The sequence below is a fragment of the Microcebus murinus genome, chromosome 14, assembly GCF_040939455.1.
Source record: "Microcebus murinus isolate Inina chromosome 14, M.murinus_Inina_mat1.0, whole genome shotgun sequence".
Taxonomy (NCBI): Eukaryota; Metazoa; Chordata; class Mammalia; order Primates; family Cheirogaleidae; genus Microcebus; species Microcebus murinus.
This window is the reverse complement of record NC_134117.1, coordinates 80,963,209-80,979,162: the sequence shown is the minus strand read 5'-3', so window position 1 is coordinate 80,979,162 and position 15,954 is coordinate 80,963,209. Positions and strand designations below refer to the sequence as shown.

The 15,954-nt window shown below is 62.9% G+C and overlaps 3 non-coding genes and 1 pseudogene across 3 annotated transcripts; all 4 read right to left on the bottom strand.

Annotated features, from left to right (window-relative positions):
* Positions 1 to 3,176: 3,176 nt before the first annotated feature.
* LOC142875717 (5S ribosomal RNA) lies at positions 3,177 to 3,295 on the bottom strand. The gene has a single exon (XR_012923016.1). It is a non-coding gene; the product is annotated as a 5S ribosomal RNA (ribosomal RNA).
* A 3,762-nt stretch (positions 3,296 to 7,057) lies between these two features.
* On the bottom strand, positions 7,058 to 7,176 carry LOC142875716 (5S ribosomal RNA). The gene has a single exon (XR_012923015.1). It is a non-coding gene; the product is annotated as a 5S ribosomal RNA (ribosomal RNA).
* A 3,762-nt stretch (positions 7,177 to 10,938) lies between these two features.
* LOC142875715 (5S ribosomal RNA) lies at positions 10,939 to 11,057 on the bottom strand. The gene has a single exon (XR_012923014.1). It is a non-coding gene; the product is annotated as a 5S ribosomal RNA (ribosomal RNA).
* Positions 11,058 to 14,434: 3,377 nt separating this feature from the next.
* Positions 14,435 to 14,553, bottom strand: LOC142876017 (uncharacterized; annotated as a pseudogene).
* Between the last annotated feature and the right edge of the window lie 1,401 nt (positions 14,554 to 15,954).

The window sequence follows — 15,954 nt, the reverse complement described above, 5'->3', positions numbered from 1 at the left end:
CCAAGCCCGTGGAGAACTGCCGGCACCGCTTCGTGGGGGCCGGGACCCTCCTCAGTGTCCTCCTGTGGCCCAGTCTAAGGGGCCTGGGCCTGGCCGGGGCTGCATTGGACCCCGACCACCCTGGCGTGTGGACTCGCTAAAAATCGGCCATTAGATATTGGATTCCAGCTTCCTTGAGGTCATTTCACTAATGAGTGCACCGGAAAGAGTTTCCTAATCCATCTGTGAGGGTGGCAACTGAAAGAGAATTTGAAAGCTGACAGAATAGGCGAGGGAAGGCATAGGAGATTTCCACACCCAGCAAGGAAGACTTTCCCGAAATGGAAGAAAGAAACGAGCAAACAGAGACACCGGTAGCCCGCCCGGAAAAGAGTCTGCCCCTGAGAGAAAGCACCCTGACCAGGTTCACCCGTGGGTGGGTGGCGAGCTAGCGGCATTCAGAAGAGCGAGGCCCGCAGTCTGTGCGGAAGACACCTGCGCCTGGGTGTGTGTGGCGGCGCGATTCACAAGCAGCTCTAGATGTTAAACCAAGGAGAAGCCAGGGAGTTCCCAACGCCCCAGGTGTCCTCAGCCCACGACTGGCTGCTGTGGGAATGCGAAGCCCGGCTCCTTGTCTCAGAGCGGGGTTCCCAGGAGGATCAGGCTGAAGCTGGGACTTGGCCTCAAAGTGTCCCCTCGCATGGCCACCCCCTTCCCCTTCCTGCTCCTCTACTCCTGGTGCCCCTCCATCCAGGGGCCAGACCTTAAAGAGTCACCGCAAGAGAATCCTGGTCCCAAAGGAGCCTTCTGGGGGACCGGTGCTGAGAGAGGTTGTGGGCATGGCCCGCTGGGGCTCTGCCCGACCCAGGGCTGAGAGATGCCACCTCCCAGCTCTGGGTCCCTGCAGGAAGTGTTGGCAAGCACAGGGCCGGTCCTCCAAAGGCCCAGGTGCAGGGAGCCCAGGCCAAGCAGCCTGTGGAAGAAGCCACTTGCCGTGCCACCCCGGGAACAGGACTGCAGGCCCCGGCCCTTCCCACCTCCTCCTCCTCCTCCTCCTCCTCCCCCCCGCCCCGCCCCCACAGGGCACAGGGCTCAGAGACACCTCAGACTCTTGCTACCCAAAGTGCAAAGGGCATCAGTTGCTCCTCCAACCCCCCCCCCAGCAGACCACGTTGTCCAGCCACCCCCTGGCCTCCCTGGGGTGCCCAGCAGAAAAGTGCAGACACCCACCGGACCCTCAGTCTCAGTTTTCGGAGGTTTTTGCCACTCTAAGGACCCGCAGGCCAGCTGGGCCTTCGGGCAGGACAGAGAGCCCCGGAATCCGACGTGGAGAGCTGCGTGTACGTCCCCATCAGGAGGCGGTCCCCACCTCCGCGGCTCTCCCCTTGCGGGGAGCGGCAGCCCAGCCGGCAGCCGCAGGGCCTCAGGGAAGACACCAGGCTGGGCCCCCGCGGCACAGCGGGGGCACGTCCCCCGCACTCACGCGACTTAGGGACGGCTGCTGGAGACTGCTGCGGCCACCCTGCTGCCGGGTTTCTGGAGGGCTTCCTGGAAGCAGCATCCACACCAAGCCCTTGGAAGGCCCAGGCGACGGAGGAGCCGGTCAGGCAGGGGCCGAGGACGGTGAGAGGCCGGGCGGGAAGGAGCGTGTCAGGCAGGGGCAGAGGACGGTGACCGGCCGGGCGGGCAGGAGCCGGTCAGGCGGGGGCCCAGGACAGTGACGGGCCTGGCCGGGGAGGAGTGCGTCAGGCAGGGGCAGAGGAGACGGGCTGGGTAAGGGTTAGGGTTACAGTTAGGGCACAATTCACAATCCCAAATACGTGGAAGCGACCCGAGTGCCCATCCTTCCAGGAGTGCATCAATAACACGTGGCGCGTGGACACCACGGAGTGCCATTCGGCTGTGAGGAGCAGCGGTGAGAGGGCGCCTCTCGTGTTCTCCTGGCCAGAGCTGGAACCCGTTCCAGTAAGCCAGGTATCCCAAGAATGGACACACGAGCACCACGTGAGCGCGCTCACCAGCAAATTGGTACGAACGGATGGACGCCTAAGTGGACAGAGAGGAATCACCTTCATCGGGTGGGTGTCGGGCGGGCGGGTGGGGGGAGGGGAGGGGCATACACATCCATTAGGCATGGGGTGGGTGCGCACCGACTGGGGGATGGGCGCACTTGAAGCTCTGACCCGAGGGGGGAGGCTTGGAGAGGGCAAGGCACCCGACCTTAACATTGGTACCCCCACAATACGCTGGAACAACATGAGAGGTGTATGAATAAGAACACAGGGGGGGCCGGGCGCGGTGGCTCACGCCTGTAATCCTAGCTCTCTGGGAGGCCGAGGCGGGCGGATTGCTCCAGGTCAGGAGTTCGAAACCAGCCTGAGCAAGAGCGAGACCCCGTCTCTACTAAAAATAGAAAGAAATTAATTGGCCAACTAATATATATAGAAAAACACAGCCGGGCGTGGTGGTGCATGCCTGTAGTCCCAACTACTCGGGAGGCTGAGGCAGCAGGATTGCTTGAGCCCGGAGATTGAGGTTGCTGTGAGCTAGGCTGACGCCATGGCACTCACTCTAGCCTGGGCAGCAAAACGAGACTCTGTCTCAAAAAAAAAAAAAAAAAAAGAACACAGGGGGGAGGGCGGCACGGGCAACACATGTCACCTGAATACTTGTACTCCCATCATCTGCTTGAAAAGAGAGAGAAAAGAAAATGCAATCCTAGAGGTAAGAGACACTTTTTAAAAATAATGAATCCGAAGAGAAAAGTAAAAGGAGGCCTGTGGAGCAGGTCTGGGTGTGACTCCGGATCCCCCAACATCAGGTGCCACCACCAAAGATTCCTGCGTGTAGCCCATAGAACCCCAAAAGCAACGGGACGAGTTCTGGTCACATACTCCCTCAAAATGACATCCTGGCCTTCTTCTGGAACTCCCTCCCCTCTCAGACTCTCAAGGTTTCCTCCAGCGTGTCGGTTCCCACAGAGCAGACCTTTGGTCTGAGACCTGACAGTCCAGATGCCACGCATGCTGCCGCGTGGCGGCGGTGTCGCGGCTTGGGACAAGAGGAGGCCCCACGGTGCGGGCTGGGGCGCCAGGCACCGCGCGGGCGCTGAGGGTGGGGGTGACCCCCACCCCGGGCCGCCGCCGCGCTCCCAGAAAGGGGACAGAACAAGAGGCAAAAAAAAAAAAAAAAGCAGCAGCCTGTGGCACCCGGTATTCCCAGGCGGTCTCCCATCCAAGTACTAACCAGGCCCGACCCTGCTTAGCTTCCGAGACCAGACGAGATCGGGGGCGTTCAGGGTGGTGTGGCCCTAGACGGCGGCGGAGGGCGCCCCTGCCCCGCTCGAGAAGCCGAGCCTCTCTGGGCTTCCCCGCCGCCGCCTCCCGCCCCAGGCCCCGCGCCGGGCCGGGCCGGTTGAGTTCGCCGGCCGGGTCCCGCGGGCTCCCAGGGACGGGGGTGATGGGCGGGGCGGGGCGGGGTGGGGGGCTGTCTCTCTATACACACACACACACACTCACACTCACTCACACAAGATGCGCCTCCACGGCTGGACTCGCCAAGGTGGAGCCCTCCCAGCCCCCCTCGTCTCCTCGCCAGGCCTCCTTCACCTACCCGCTGCCCACCCCCAGCGCGTTGCTGCCGCTGACTGCGCACGCGCGGGACGCTCGCCCTTTGACCCCAGCCAGGGGCCGCCCTCCCCCACAACCCCTTTCAGCTGCGCCCCCCCCCTCGCCCTGTGGGTGGGCTGCCGCCTATTCCCCCGGGCCAGGGCTGGGGCACAGCCAGTGTATGGGGCGTCTCTCTCTGGGGATGTGTCCCATGGGTGGGGTGGGGTGGCGTGGTTTGGGGGGCGCTGAAGAAATCAGTCCCCTCCATCTCCTACCTCTGGAAAACGCCCAAGCCCGTGGAGAACTGCCGGCACCGCTTCGTGGGGGCCGGGACCCTCCTCAGTGTCCTCCTGTGGCCCAGTCTAAGGGGCCTGGGCCTGGCCGGGGCTGCATTGGACCCCGACCACCCTGGCGTGTGGACTCGCTAAAAATCGGCCATTAGATATTGGATTCCAGCTTCCTTGAGGTCATTTCACTAATGAGTGCACCGGAAAGAGTTTCCTAATCCATCTGTGAGGGTGGCAACTGAAAGAGAATTTGAAAGCTGACAGAATAGGCGAGGGAAGGCATAGGAGATTTCCACACCCAGCAAGGAAGACTTTCCCGAAATGGAAGAAAGAAACGAGCAAACAGAGACACCGGTAGCCCGCCCGGAAAAGAGTCTGCCCCTGAGAGAAAGCACCCTGACCAGGTTCACCCGTGGGTGGGTGGGTGGCGAGCTAGCGGCATTCAGAAGAGCGAGGCCCGCAGTCTGTGCGGAAGACACCTGCGCCTGGGTGTGTGTGGCGGCGCGATTCACAAGCAGCTCTAGATGTTAAACCAAGGAGAAGCCAGGGAGTTCCCAACGCCCCAGGTGTCCTCAGCCCACGACTGGCTGCTGTGGGAATGCGAAGCCCGGCTCCTTGTCTCAGAGCGGGGTTCCCAGGAGGATCAGGCTGAAGCTGGGACTTGGCCTCAAAGTGTCCCCTCGCATGGCCACCCCCTTCCCCTTCCTGCTCCTCTACTCCTGGTGCCCCTCCATCCAGGGGCCAGACCTTAAAGAGTCACCGCAAGAGAATCCTGGTCCCAAAGGAGCCTTCTGGGGGACCGGTGCTGAGAGAGGTTGTGGGCATGGCCCGCTGGGGCTCTGCCCGACCCAGGGCTGAGAGATGCCACCTCCCAGCTCTGGGTCCCTGCAGGAAGTGTTGGCAAGCACAGGGCCGGTCCTCCAAAGGCCCAGGTGCAGGGAGCCCAGGCCAAGCAGCCTGTGGAAGAAGCCACTTGCCGTGCCACCCCGGGAACAGGACTGCAGGCCCCGGCCCTTCCCACCTCCTCCTCCTCCTCCTCCTCCTCCCCCCCGCCCCGCCCCCACAGGGCACAGGGCTCAGAGACACCTCAGACTCTTGCTACCCAAAGTGCAAAGGGCATCAGTTGCTCCTCCAACCCCCCCCCCCAGCAGACCACGTTGTCCAGCCACCCCCTGGCCTCCCTGGGGTGCCCAGCAGAAAAGTGCAGACACCCACCGGACCCTCAGTCTCAGTTTTCGGAGGTTTTTGCCACTCTAAGGACCCGCAGGCCAGCTGGGCCTTCGGGCAGGACAGAGAGCCCCGGAATCCGACGTGGAGAGCTGCGTGTACGTCCCCATCAGGAGGCGGTCCCCACCTCCGCGGCTCTCCCCTTGCGGGGAGCGGCAGCCCAGCCGGCAGCCGCAGGGCCTCAGGGAAGACACCAGGCTGGGCCCCCGCGGCACAGCGGGGGCACGTCCCCCGCACTCACGCGACTTAGGGACGGCTGCTGGAGACTGCTGCGGCCACCCTGCTGCCGGGTTTCTGGAGGGCTTCCTGGAAGCAGCATCCACACCAAGCCCTTGGAAGGCCCAGGCGACGGAGGAGCCGGTCAGGCAGGGGCCGAGGACGGTGAGAGGCCGGGCGGGAAGGAGCGTGTCAGGCAGGGGCAGAGGACGGTGACCGGCCGGGCGGGGAGGAGCCGGTCAGGCGGGGGCCCAGGACAGTGACGGGCCTGGCCGGGGAGGAGTGCGTCAGGCAGGGGCAGAGGAGACGGGCTGGGTAAGGGTTAGGGTTACAGTTAGGGCACAATTCACAATCCCAAATACGTGGAAGCGACCCGAGTGCCCATCCTTCCAGGAGTGCATCAATAACACGTGGCGCGTGGACACCACGGAGTGCCATTCGGCTGTGAGGAGCAGCGGTGAGAGGGCGCCTCTCGTGTTCTCCTGGCCAGAGCTGGAACCCGTTCCAGTAAGCCAGGTATCCCAAGAATGGACACACGAGCACCACGTGAGCGCGCTCACCAGCAAATTGGTACGAACGGATGGACGCCTAAGTGGACAGAGAGGAATCACCTTCATCGGGTGGGTGTCGGGCGGGCGGGTGGGGGGAGGGGAGGGGCATACACATCCATTAGGCATGGGGTGGGTGCGCACCGACTGGGGGATGGGCGCACTTGAAGCTCTGACCCGAGGGGGGAGGCTTGGAGAGGGCAAGGCACCCGACCTTAACATTGGTACCCCCACAATACGCTGGAACAACATGAGAGGTGTATGAATAAGAACACAGGGGGGGCCGGGCGCGGTGGCTCACGCCTGTAATCCTAGCTCTCTGGGAGGCCGAGGCGGGCGGATTGCTCCAGGTCAGGAGTTCGAAACCAGCCTGAGCAAGAGCGAGACCCCGTCTCTACTAAAAATAGAAAGAAATTAATTGGCCAACTAATATATATAGAAAAACACAGCCGGGCGTGGTGGTGCATGCCTGTAGTCCCAACTACTCGGGAGGCTGAGGCAGCAGGATTGCTTGAGCCCGGAGATTGAGGTTGCTGTGAGCTAGGCTGACGCCATGGCACTCACTCTAGCCTGGGCAGCAAAAGGAGACTCTGTCTCAAAAAAAAAAAAAAAAAAAAGAACACAGGGGGGAGGGCGGCACGGGCAACACATGTCACCTGAATACTTGTACTCCCATCATCTGCTTGAAAAGAGAGAGAAAAGAAAATGCAATCCTAGAGGTAAGAGACACTTTTTAAAAATAATGAATCCGAAGAGAAAAGTAAAAGGAGGCCTGTGGAGCAGGTCTGGGTGTGACTCCGGATCCCCCAACATCAGGTGCCACCACCAAAGATTCCTGCGTGTAGCCCATAGAACCCCAAAAGCAACGGGACGAGTTCTGGTCACATACTCCCTCAAAATGACATCCTGGCCTTCTTCTGGAACTCCCTCCCCTCTCAGACTCTCAAGGTTTCCTCCAGCGTGTCGGTTCCCACAGAGCAGACCTTTGGTCTGAGACCTGACAGTCCAGATGCCACGCATGCTGCCGCGTGGCGGCGGTGTCGCGGCTTGGGACAAGAGGAGGCCCCACGGTGCGGGCTGGGGCGCCAGGCACCGCGCGGGCGCTGAGGGTGGGGGTGACCCCCACCCCGGGCCGCCGCCGCGCTCCCAGAAAGGGGACAGAACAAGAGGCAAAAAAAAAAAAAAAAGCAGCAGCCTGTGGCACCCGGTATTCCCAGGCGGTCTCCCATCCAAGTACTAACCAGGCCCGACCCTGCTTAGCTTCCGAGACCAGACGAGATCGGGGGCGTTCAGGGTGGTGTGGCCCTAGACGGCGGCGGAGGGCGCCCCTGCCCCGCTCGAGAAGCCGAGCCTCTCTGGGCTTCCCCGCCGCCGCCTCCCGCCCCAGGCCCCGCGCCGGGCCGGGCCGGTTGAGTTCGCCGGCCGGGTCCCGCGGGCTCCCAGGGACGGGGGTGATGGGCGGGGCGGGGCGGGGTGGGGGGCTGTCTCTCTATACACACACACACACACTCACACTCACTCACACAAGATGCGCCTCCACGGCTGGACTCGCCAAGGTGGAGCCCTCCCAGCCCCCCTCGTCTCCTCGCCAGGCCTCCTTCACCTACCCGCTGCCCACCCCCAGCGCGTTGCTGCCGCTGACTGCGCACGCGCGGGACGCTCGCCCTTTGACCCCAGCCAGGGGCCGCCCTCCCCCACAACCCCTTTCAGCTGCGCCCCCCCCCTCGCCCTGTGGGTGGGCTGCCGCCTATTCCCCCGGGCCAGGGCTGGGGCACAGCCAGTGTATGGGGCGTCTCTCTCTGGGGATGTGTCCCATGGGTGGGGTGGGGTGGCGTGGTTTGGGGGGCGCTGAAGAAATCAGTCCCCTCCATCTCCTACCTCTGGAAAACGCCCAAGCCCGTGGAGAACTGCCGGCACCGCTTCGTGGGGGCCGGGACCCTCCTCAGTGTCCTCCTGTGGCCCAGTCTAAGGGGCCTGGGCCTGGCCGGGGCTGCATTGGACCCCGACCACCCTGGCGTGTGGACTCGCTAAAAATCGGCCATTAGATATTGGATTCCAGCTTCCTTGAGGTCATTTCACTAATGAGTGCACCGGAAAGAGTTTCCTAATCCATCTGTGAGGGTGGCAACTGAAAGAGAATTTGAAAGCTGACAGAATAGGCGAGGGAAGGCATAGGAGATTTCCACACCCAGCAAGGAAGACTTTCCCGAAATGGAAGAAAGAAACGAGCAAACAGAGACACCGGTAGCCCGCCCGGAAAAGAGTCTGCCCCTGAGAGAAAGCACCCTGACCAGGTTCACCCGTGGGTGGGTGGCGAGCTAGCGGCATTCAGAAGAGCGAGGCCCGCAGTCTGTGCGGAAGACACCTGCGCCTGGGTGTGTGTGGCGGCGCGATTCACAAGCAGCTCTAGATGTTAAACCAAGGAGAAGCCAGGGAGTTCCCAACGCCCCAGGTGTCCTCAGCCCACGACTGGCTGCTGTGGGAATGCGAAGCCCGGCTCCTTGTCTCAGAGCGGGGTTCCCAGGAGGATCAGGCTGAAGCTGGGACTTGGCCTCAAAGTGTCCCCTCGCATGGCCACCCCCTTCCCCTTCCTGCTCCTCTACTCCTGGTGCCCCTCCATCCAGGGGCCAGACCTTAAAGAGTCACCGCAAGAGAATCCTGGTCCCAAAGGAGCCTTCTGGGGGACCGGTGCTGAGAGAGGTTGTGGGCATGGCCCGCTGGGGCTCTGCCCGACCCAGGGCTGAGAGATGCCACCTCCCAGCTCTGGGTCCCTGCAGGAAGTGTTGGCAAGCACAGGGCCGGTCCTCCAAAGGCCCAGGTGCAGGGAGCCCAGGCCAAGCAGCCTGTGGAAGAAGCCACTTGCCGTGCCACCCCGGGAACAGGACTGCAGGCCCCGGCCCTTCCCACCTCCTCCTCCTCCTCCTCCTCCTCCCCCCCGCCCCGCCCCCACAGGGCACAGGGCTCAGAGACACCTCAGACTCTTGCTACCCAAAGTGCAAAGGGCATCAGTTGCTCCTCCAACCCCCCCCCCAGCAGACCACGTTGTCCAGCCACCCCCTGGCCTCCCTGGGGTGCCCAGCAGAAAAGTGCAGACACCCACCGGACCCTCAGTCTCAGTTTTCGGAGGTTTTTGCCACTCTAAGGACCCGCAGGCCAGCTGGGCCTTCGGGCAGGACAGAGAGCCCCGGAATCCGACGTGGAGAGCTGCGTGTACGTCCCCATCAGGAGGCGGTCCCCACCTCCGCGGCTCTCCCCTTGCGGGGAGCGGCAGCGCAGCCCAGCCGGCAGCCGCAGGGCCTCAGGGAAGACACCAGGCTGGGCCCCCGCGGCACAGCGGGGGCACGTCCCCCGCACTCACGCGACTTAGGGACGGCTGCTGGAGACTGCTGCGGCCACCCTGCTGCCGGGTTTCTGGAGGGCTTCCTGGAAGCAGCATCCACACCAAGCCCTTGGAAGGCCCAGGCGACGGAGGAGCCGGTCAGGCAGGGGCCGAGGACGGTGAGAGGCCGGGCGGGAAGGAGCGTGTCAGGCAGGGGCAGAGGACGGTGACCGGCCGGGCGGGCAGGAGCCGGTCAGGCGGGGGCCCAGGACAGTGACGGGCCTGGCCGGGGAGGAGTGCGTCAGGCAGGGGCAGAGGAGACGGGCTGGGTAAGGGTTAGGGTTACAGTTAGGGCACAATTCACAATCCCAAATACGTGGAAGCGACCCGAGTGCCCATCCTTCCAGGAGTGCATCAATAACACGTGGCGCGTGGACACCACGGAGTGCCATTCGGCTGTGAGGAGCAGCGGTGAGAGGGCGCCTCTCGTGTTCTCCTGGCCAGAGCTGGAACCCGTTCCAGTAAGCCAGGTATCCCAAGAATGGACACACGAGCACCACGTGAGCGCGCTCACCAGCAAATTGGTACGAACGGATGGACGCCTAAGTGGACAGAGAGGAATCACCTTCATCGGGTGGGTGTCGGGCGGGCGGGTGGGGGGAGGGGAGGGGCATACACATCCATTAGGCATGGGGTGGGTGCGCACCGACTGGGGGATGGGCGCACTTGAAGCTCTGACCCGAGGGGGGAGGCTTGGAGAGGGCAAGGCACCCGACCTTAACATTGGTACCCCCACAATACGCTGGAACAACATGAGAGGTGTATGAATAAGAACACAGGGGGGGCCGGGCGCGGTGGCTCACGCCTGTAATCCTAGCTCTCTGGGAGGCCGAGGCGGGCGGATTGCTCCAGGTCAGGAGTTCGAAACCAGCCTGAGCAAGAGCGAGACCCCGTCTCTACTAAAAATAGAAAGAAATTAATTGGCCAACTAATATATATAGAAAAACACAGCCGGGCGTGGTGGTGCATGCCTGTAGTCCCAACTACTCGGGAGGCTGAGGCAGCAGGATTGCTTGAGCCCGGAGATTGAGGTTGCTGTGAGCTAGGCTGACGCCATGGCACTCACTCTAGCCTGGGCAGCAAAACGAGACTCTGTCTCAAAAAAAAAAAAAAAAAAAAGAACACAGGGGGGAGGGCGGCACGGGCAACACATGTCACCTGAATACTTGTACTCCCATCATCTGCTTGAAAAGAGAGAGAAAAGAAAATGCAATCCTAGAGGTAAGAGACACTTTTTAAAAATAATGAATCCGAAGAGAAAAGTAAAAGGAGGCCTGTGGAGCAGGTCTGGGTGTGACTCCGGATCCCCCAACATCAGGTGCCACCACCAAAGATTCCTGCGTGTAGCCCATAGAACCCCAAAAGCAACGGGACGAGTTCTGGTCACATACTCCCTCAAAATGACATCCTGGCCTTCTTCTGGAACTCCCTCCCCTCTCAGACTCTCAAGGTTTCCTCCAGCGTGTCGGTTCCCACAGAGCAGACCTTTGGTCTGAGACCTGACAGTCCAGATGCCACGCATGCTGCCGCGTGGCGGCGGTGTCGCGGCTTGGGACAAGAGGAGGCCCCACGGTGCGGGCTGGGGCGCCAGGCACCGCGCGGGCGCTGAGGGTGGGGGTGACCCCCACCCCGGGCCGCCGCCGCGCTCCCAGAAAGGGGACAGAACAAGAGGCAAAAAAAAAAAAAAAAGCAGCAGCCTGTGGCACCCGGTATTCCCAGGCGGTCTCCCATCCAAGTACTAACCAGGCCCGACCCTGCTTAGCTTCCGAGACCAGACGAGATCGGGGGCGTTCAGGGTGGTGTGGCCCTAGACGGCGGCGGAGGGCGCCCCTGCCCCGCTCGAGAAGCCGAGCCTCTCTGGGCTTCCCCGCCGCCGCCTCCCGCCCCAGGCCCCGCGCCGGGCCGGGCCGGTTGAGTTCGCCGGCCGGGTCCCGCGGGCTCCCAGGGACGGGGGTGATGGGCGGGGCGGGGCGGGGTGGGGGGCTGTCTCTCTATACACACACACACACACTCACACTCACTCACACAAGATGCGCCTCCACGGCTGGACTCGCCAAGGTGGAGCCCTCCCAGCCCCCCTCGTCTCCTCGCCAGGCCTCCTTCACCTACCCGCTGCCCACCCCCAGCGCGTTGCTGCCGCTGACTGCGCACGCGCGGGACGCTCGCCCTTTGACCCCAGCCAGGGGCCGCCCTCCCCCACAACCCCTTTCAGCTGCGCCCCCCCCTCGCCCTGTGGGTGGGCTGCCGCCTATTCCCCCGGGCCAGGGCTGGGGCACAGCCAGTGTATGGGGCGTCTCTCTCTGGGGATGTGTCCCATGGGTGGGGTGGGGTGGCGTGGTTTGGGGGGCGCTGAAGAAATCAGTCCCCTCCATCTCCTACCTCTGGAAAACGCCCAAGCCCGTGGAGAACTGCCGGCACCGCTTCCTGGGGGCCGGGACCCTCCTCAGTGTCCTCCTGTGGCCCAGTCTAAGGGGCCTGGGCCTGGCCGGGGCTGCATTGGACCCCGACCACCCTGGCGTGTGGACTCGCTAAAAATCGGCCATTAGATATTGGATTCCAGCTTCCTTGAGGTCATTTCACTAATGAGTGCACCGGAAAGAGTTTCCTAATCCATCTGTGAGGGTGGCAACTGAAAGAGAATTTGAAAGCTGACAGAATAGGCGAGGGAAGGCATAGGAGATTTCCACACCCAGCAAGGAAGCCTTTCCCGAAATGGAAGAAAGAAACGAGCAAACAGAGACACCGGTAGCCCGCCCGGATGAGAGTCTGCCCCTGAGAGAAAGTACCCTGACCAGGCTCACCCGTGGGTGGGTGGCGAGCTAGCGGCATTCAGAAGAGCGAGGCCCGCAGTCTGTGCGGAAGACACCTGCGCTCGGGTGTGTGTGGCGGCACGATTCCCAAGCAGCTCCAGATGTTAAACCAAGGAGAAGCCAGGGAGTTCCCAACGCCCCAGGTGTCCTCAGCCCACGACTGGCTGCTGTGGGAATGCGAAGCCCGGCTCCTTGTCTCAGAGCGGGGTTCCCAGGAGGATCAGGCTGAAGCTGGGACTTGGCCTCAAAGTGTCCCCTCGCATGGCCACCCCCTTCCCCTTCCTGCTCCTCTACTCCTGGTGCCCCTCCATCCAGGGGCCAGACCTTAAAGAGTCACCGCAAGAGAATCCTGGTCCCAAGGGAGCCTTCTGGGGGACCGGTGCTGAGAGAGGTTGTGGGCATGGCCCGCTGGGGCTCTGCCCGACCCAGGGCTGAGAGATGCAACCTCCCAGCTCTGGGTCCCTGCAGGAAGTGTTGGCAAACACAGGGCCGGTCCTCCAAAGGCCCAGGTGCAGGGAGCCCAGGCCAAGCAGCCTGTGGAAGAAGCCACTTGCCGTGCCACCCCGGGAACACGACTGCAGGCCCCGGCCCTTCCCACCTCCTCCTCCTCCTCCTCCCACCCGCACCCCCCCCGACATGGCACAGGGCTCGGAGACACCTCAGACTCTTGCTACCCAAAGTGCAAAGGGCATCAGTTGCTCCTCCAAACCCCCCGCCCAGCAGACCACGTTGTCCAGCCAGCCCCCGGGCCTCCCTGGGGTGCCCAGCACAAAAGTGCAGACACCCACCGGACCCTCAGTCTCAGTTTTCGGAGGTTTTTGCCACTCTAAGGACCCGCAGGCCAGCTGGGCCTTCGGGCAGGACAGAGAGCCCCGGGATCCCATCAGGAGGCGGTCCCCACCTCCGCGGCTCTCCCCTTGCGGGGGGCGGCAGCCGGCAGCCGCAGGGCCTCAGGGAAGACACCAGGCTGGGCCCCCCCCGCGGCACAGCCGGGGCACGTCCCCCGCACGCGACTTAGGGACCGCTGCTGGAGACTGCTGCGGCCACCCTGCTGCCGGGTTTCTGGAGGGCTTCCTGGAAGCAGCGTCCACACCAAGCCCTTGGAAGGCCCAGGCGACGGAGGAGCCGGTCAGGCAGGGGCCGAGGACGGTGAGAGGCCCGGCGGGAAGGAGCATGTCAGGCAGGGGCAGAGGACGGTGACAGGCCGGGCGGGAAGGAGCCGGTCAGGCGGGGGCCCAGGACAGTGACGGGCCTGGCCGGGGAGGAGTGCGTCAGGCAGGGGCAGAGGAGACGGGCTGGGTAAGGGTTAGGGTTACAGTTAGGGCACAATTCACAATCGCAAAGATGTGGAAGCGACCCGAGTGCCCATCCATCCAGGAGTGCATTAATAAAATGTGGCGCGTGGACACCACGGAGTGCCATTCGGCTGTGAGGAGCAGCGGTGAGAGGGCGCCTCTCGTGTTCTCCTGGCCAGAGCTGGAACCCGTTCCAGTAGGCCAGGTATCCCAAGAATGGACACACGAGCACCACGTGAGCGCGCTCACCGGCAAATTGGTACGAACGGATGGACACCTAAGTGGACGGAGAGGAATCACCTTCATCGGGTGGGTGTCGGGCGGGTGGGGGGAGGGGATGGGCATACACATCCATTGGGAATGGGGTGGGTGCGCACCGACTGGGGGATGGGCGCACGTGAAGCTCTGACCCCAGGGGGGAGGCTTGGAGAGGGCAACGTACCCGACCTTAACATTGGTACCCCCACGATACGCTGGAGCAACATGAGAGGTATATGAATAAGAACACAGCGGGGAGGGGGGCACGGGCAACACATGTCACCTGAATACTTGGACTCCCATCATCTGCTTGAAAAGAGAGAGAAAAGAAAATGCAATAATAGAGGTAAGGGACACTTTTTAAAAATAATGAATCCGAAGAGAAAAGTAAAAGGAAGCCTGTGGAGCAGGTCTGGGTGTGACTCCGGATCCCCCAACATCAGGTGCCACCACCAAAGATTCCTACGTGTAGCCCATAGAACCCCAAAAGCAACGGGACGAGTTCTGGTCACACACTCCCTCAAAATGACATCCTGGCCTTCTTCTGGAACTCCCTCCCCTCTCAGACTCTCAAGGTTTCCTCCAGCGTGTCGGTTCCCACAGAGCAGACCTTTGGTCTGAGACCTGACAGTCCAGATGCCACGCGTGCTGCCGCGTGGCGGCGGTGTCGCGGCTCGGGACAAGAGGAGGCCCCACGGTGCGGGCTGGGGCGCCAGGCACCGCGGCGGGCGCTGAGGGTGGGGGTCACCCCCACCCCGGGCCGCCGCCGCGCTCCCAGAAAGGGGACAGAACAAGAGGCCAAAAAAAAACAAAAACAAAAAAGAAGCAGCCTGTGGCACCCGGTATTCCCAGGCGGTCTCCCATCCAAGTACTAACGAGGCCCGACCCTGCTTAGCTTCCGAGACCAGACGAGATCGGGCGCGTTCAGGGTGGTGTGGCCGTGGACGGCGGAGGGCGCCCCTGCCCCGCTCAAGAAGCCGAGCCTCTCTGAGCTAACCCCGCCGCCTCCTCCCGCCCCACGCACGCCCCGCGCCGGGCCGGGCCTGTTGAGTTCGCCGCCGGGTCCAGCGGGCTCCGGGTCCAGCGGGCTCCGAGGGACGGGGGTGATGGGCGGGGCGGGGCGGGGGGCTGTCTCTCTACACACACACACACACACACACACTCACACTCACTCACACTCACACAAGATGCGCCTCCACGGCTGGACTCGTCAAGTTGGAGCCCTTCCAGCCCCCCTCGTCTCCTCCCCCAGCCTCGGCCTCCTTCACCTACCCGCTGCCCACCCCCAGCGCGTCGCCACCGCTGACTGCGCACGCGCGCGCGGGGCGCTCGCCCTTTGACCCCAGCCAGGGGCCGCCCTCCCCCACAACCCCTTTCAGCTGCGCCCCCCCTCGCCCTGTTGCTGGGCGGCGGCCTATTCCCCCGGGCCAGGGCTGGGGCACAGCGCAAGGGGGAGGGGAGCCAGTGTATGGGGCGTCTCTCTCTGGGGATGTGTCCCATGGGTGGGGTGGGGTGGCGTGGTTTGTGGGGCGCTGAAGAAATCAGTCCCCTCCATCTCCTACCTCTGGAAAACGCCCAAGCCCGTGGAGAACTGCCGGCACCGCTTCGTGGGGGCCGGGACCCTCCTCTGTGTCCTCCTGTGGCCCAGTCTAAGGGGCCTGGGCCTGGCCGGGGCTGCATTGGACCCCGACCACCCTGGCGTGTGGACTCGCTAAAAATCGGCCATTAGATATTGGATTCCAGCTTCCTTGAGGTCATTTCACTAATGAGTGCACCGGAAAGAGTTTCCTAATCCATCTGTGAGGGTGGCAACTGAAAGAGAATTTGAAAGCTGACAGAATAGGCGAGGGAAGGCATAGGAGATTTCCACACCCAGCAAGGAAGACTTTCCCGAAATGGAAGAAAGAAACGAGCAAACAGAGACACCGGTAGCCCGCCCGGAAAAGAGTCTGCCCCTGAGAGAAAGCACCCTGACCAGGTTCACCCGTGGGTGGGTGGCGAGCTAGCGGCATTCAGAAGAGCGAGGCCCGCAGTCTGTGCGGAAGACACCTGCGCTCGGGTGTGTGTGGCGGCGCGATTCACAAGCAGCTCTAGATGTTAAACCAAGGAGAAGCCAGGGAGTTCCCAACGCCCCAGGTGTCCTCAGCCCACGACTGGCTGCTGTGGGAATGCGAAGCCCGGCTCCTTGTCTCAGAGCGGGGTTCCCAGGAGGATCAGGCTGAAGCTGGGACTTGGCCTCAAAGTGTCCCCTCGCATGGCCACCCCCTTCCCCTTCCTGCTCCTCTACTCCTGGTGCCCCTCCATCCAGGGGCCAGACCTTAAAGAGTCACCGCAAGAGAATCCTGGT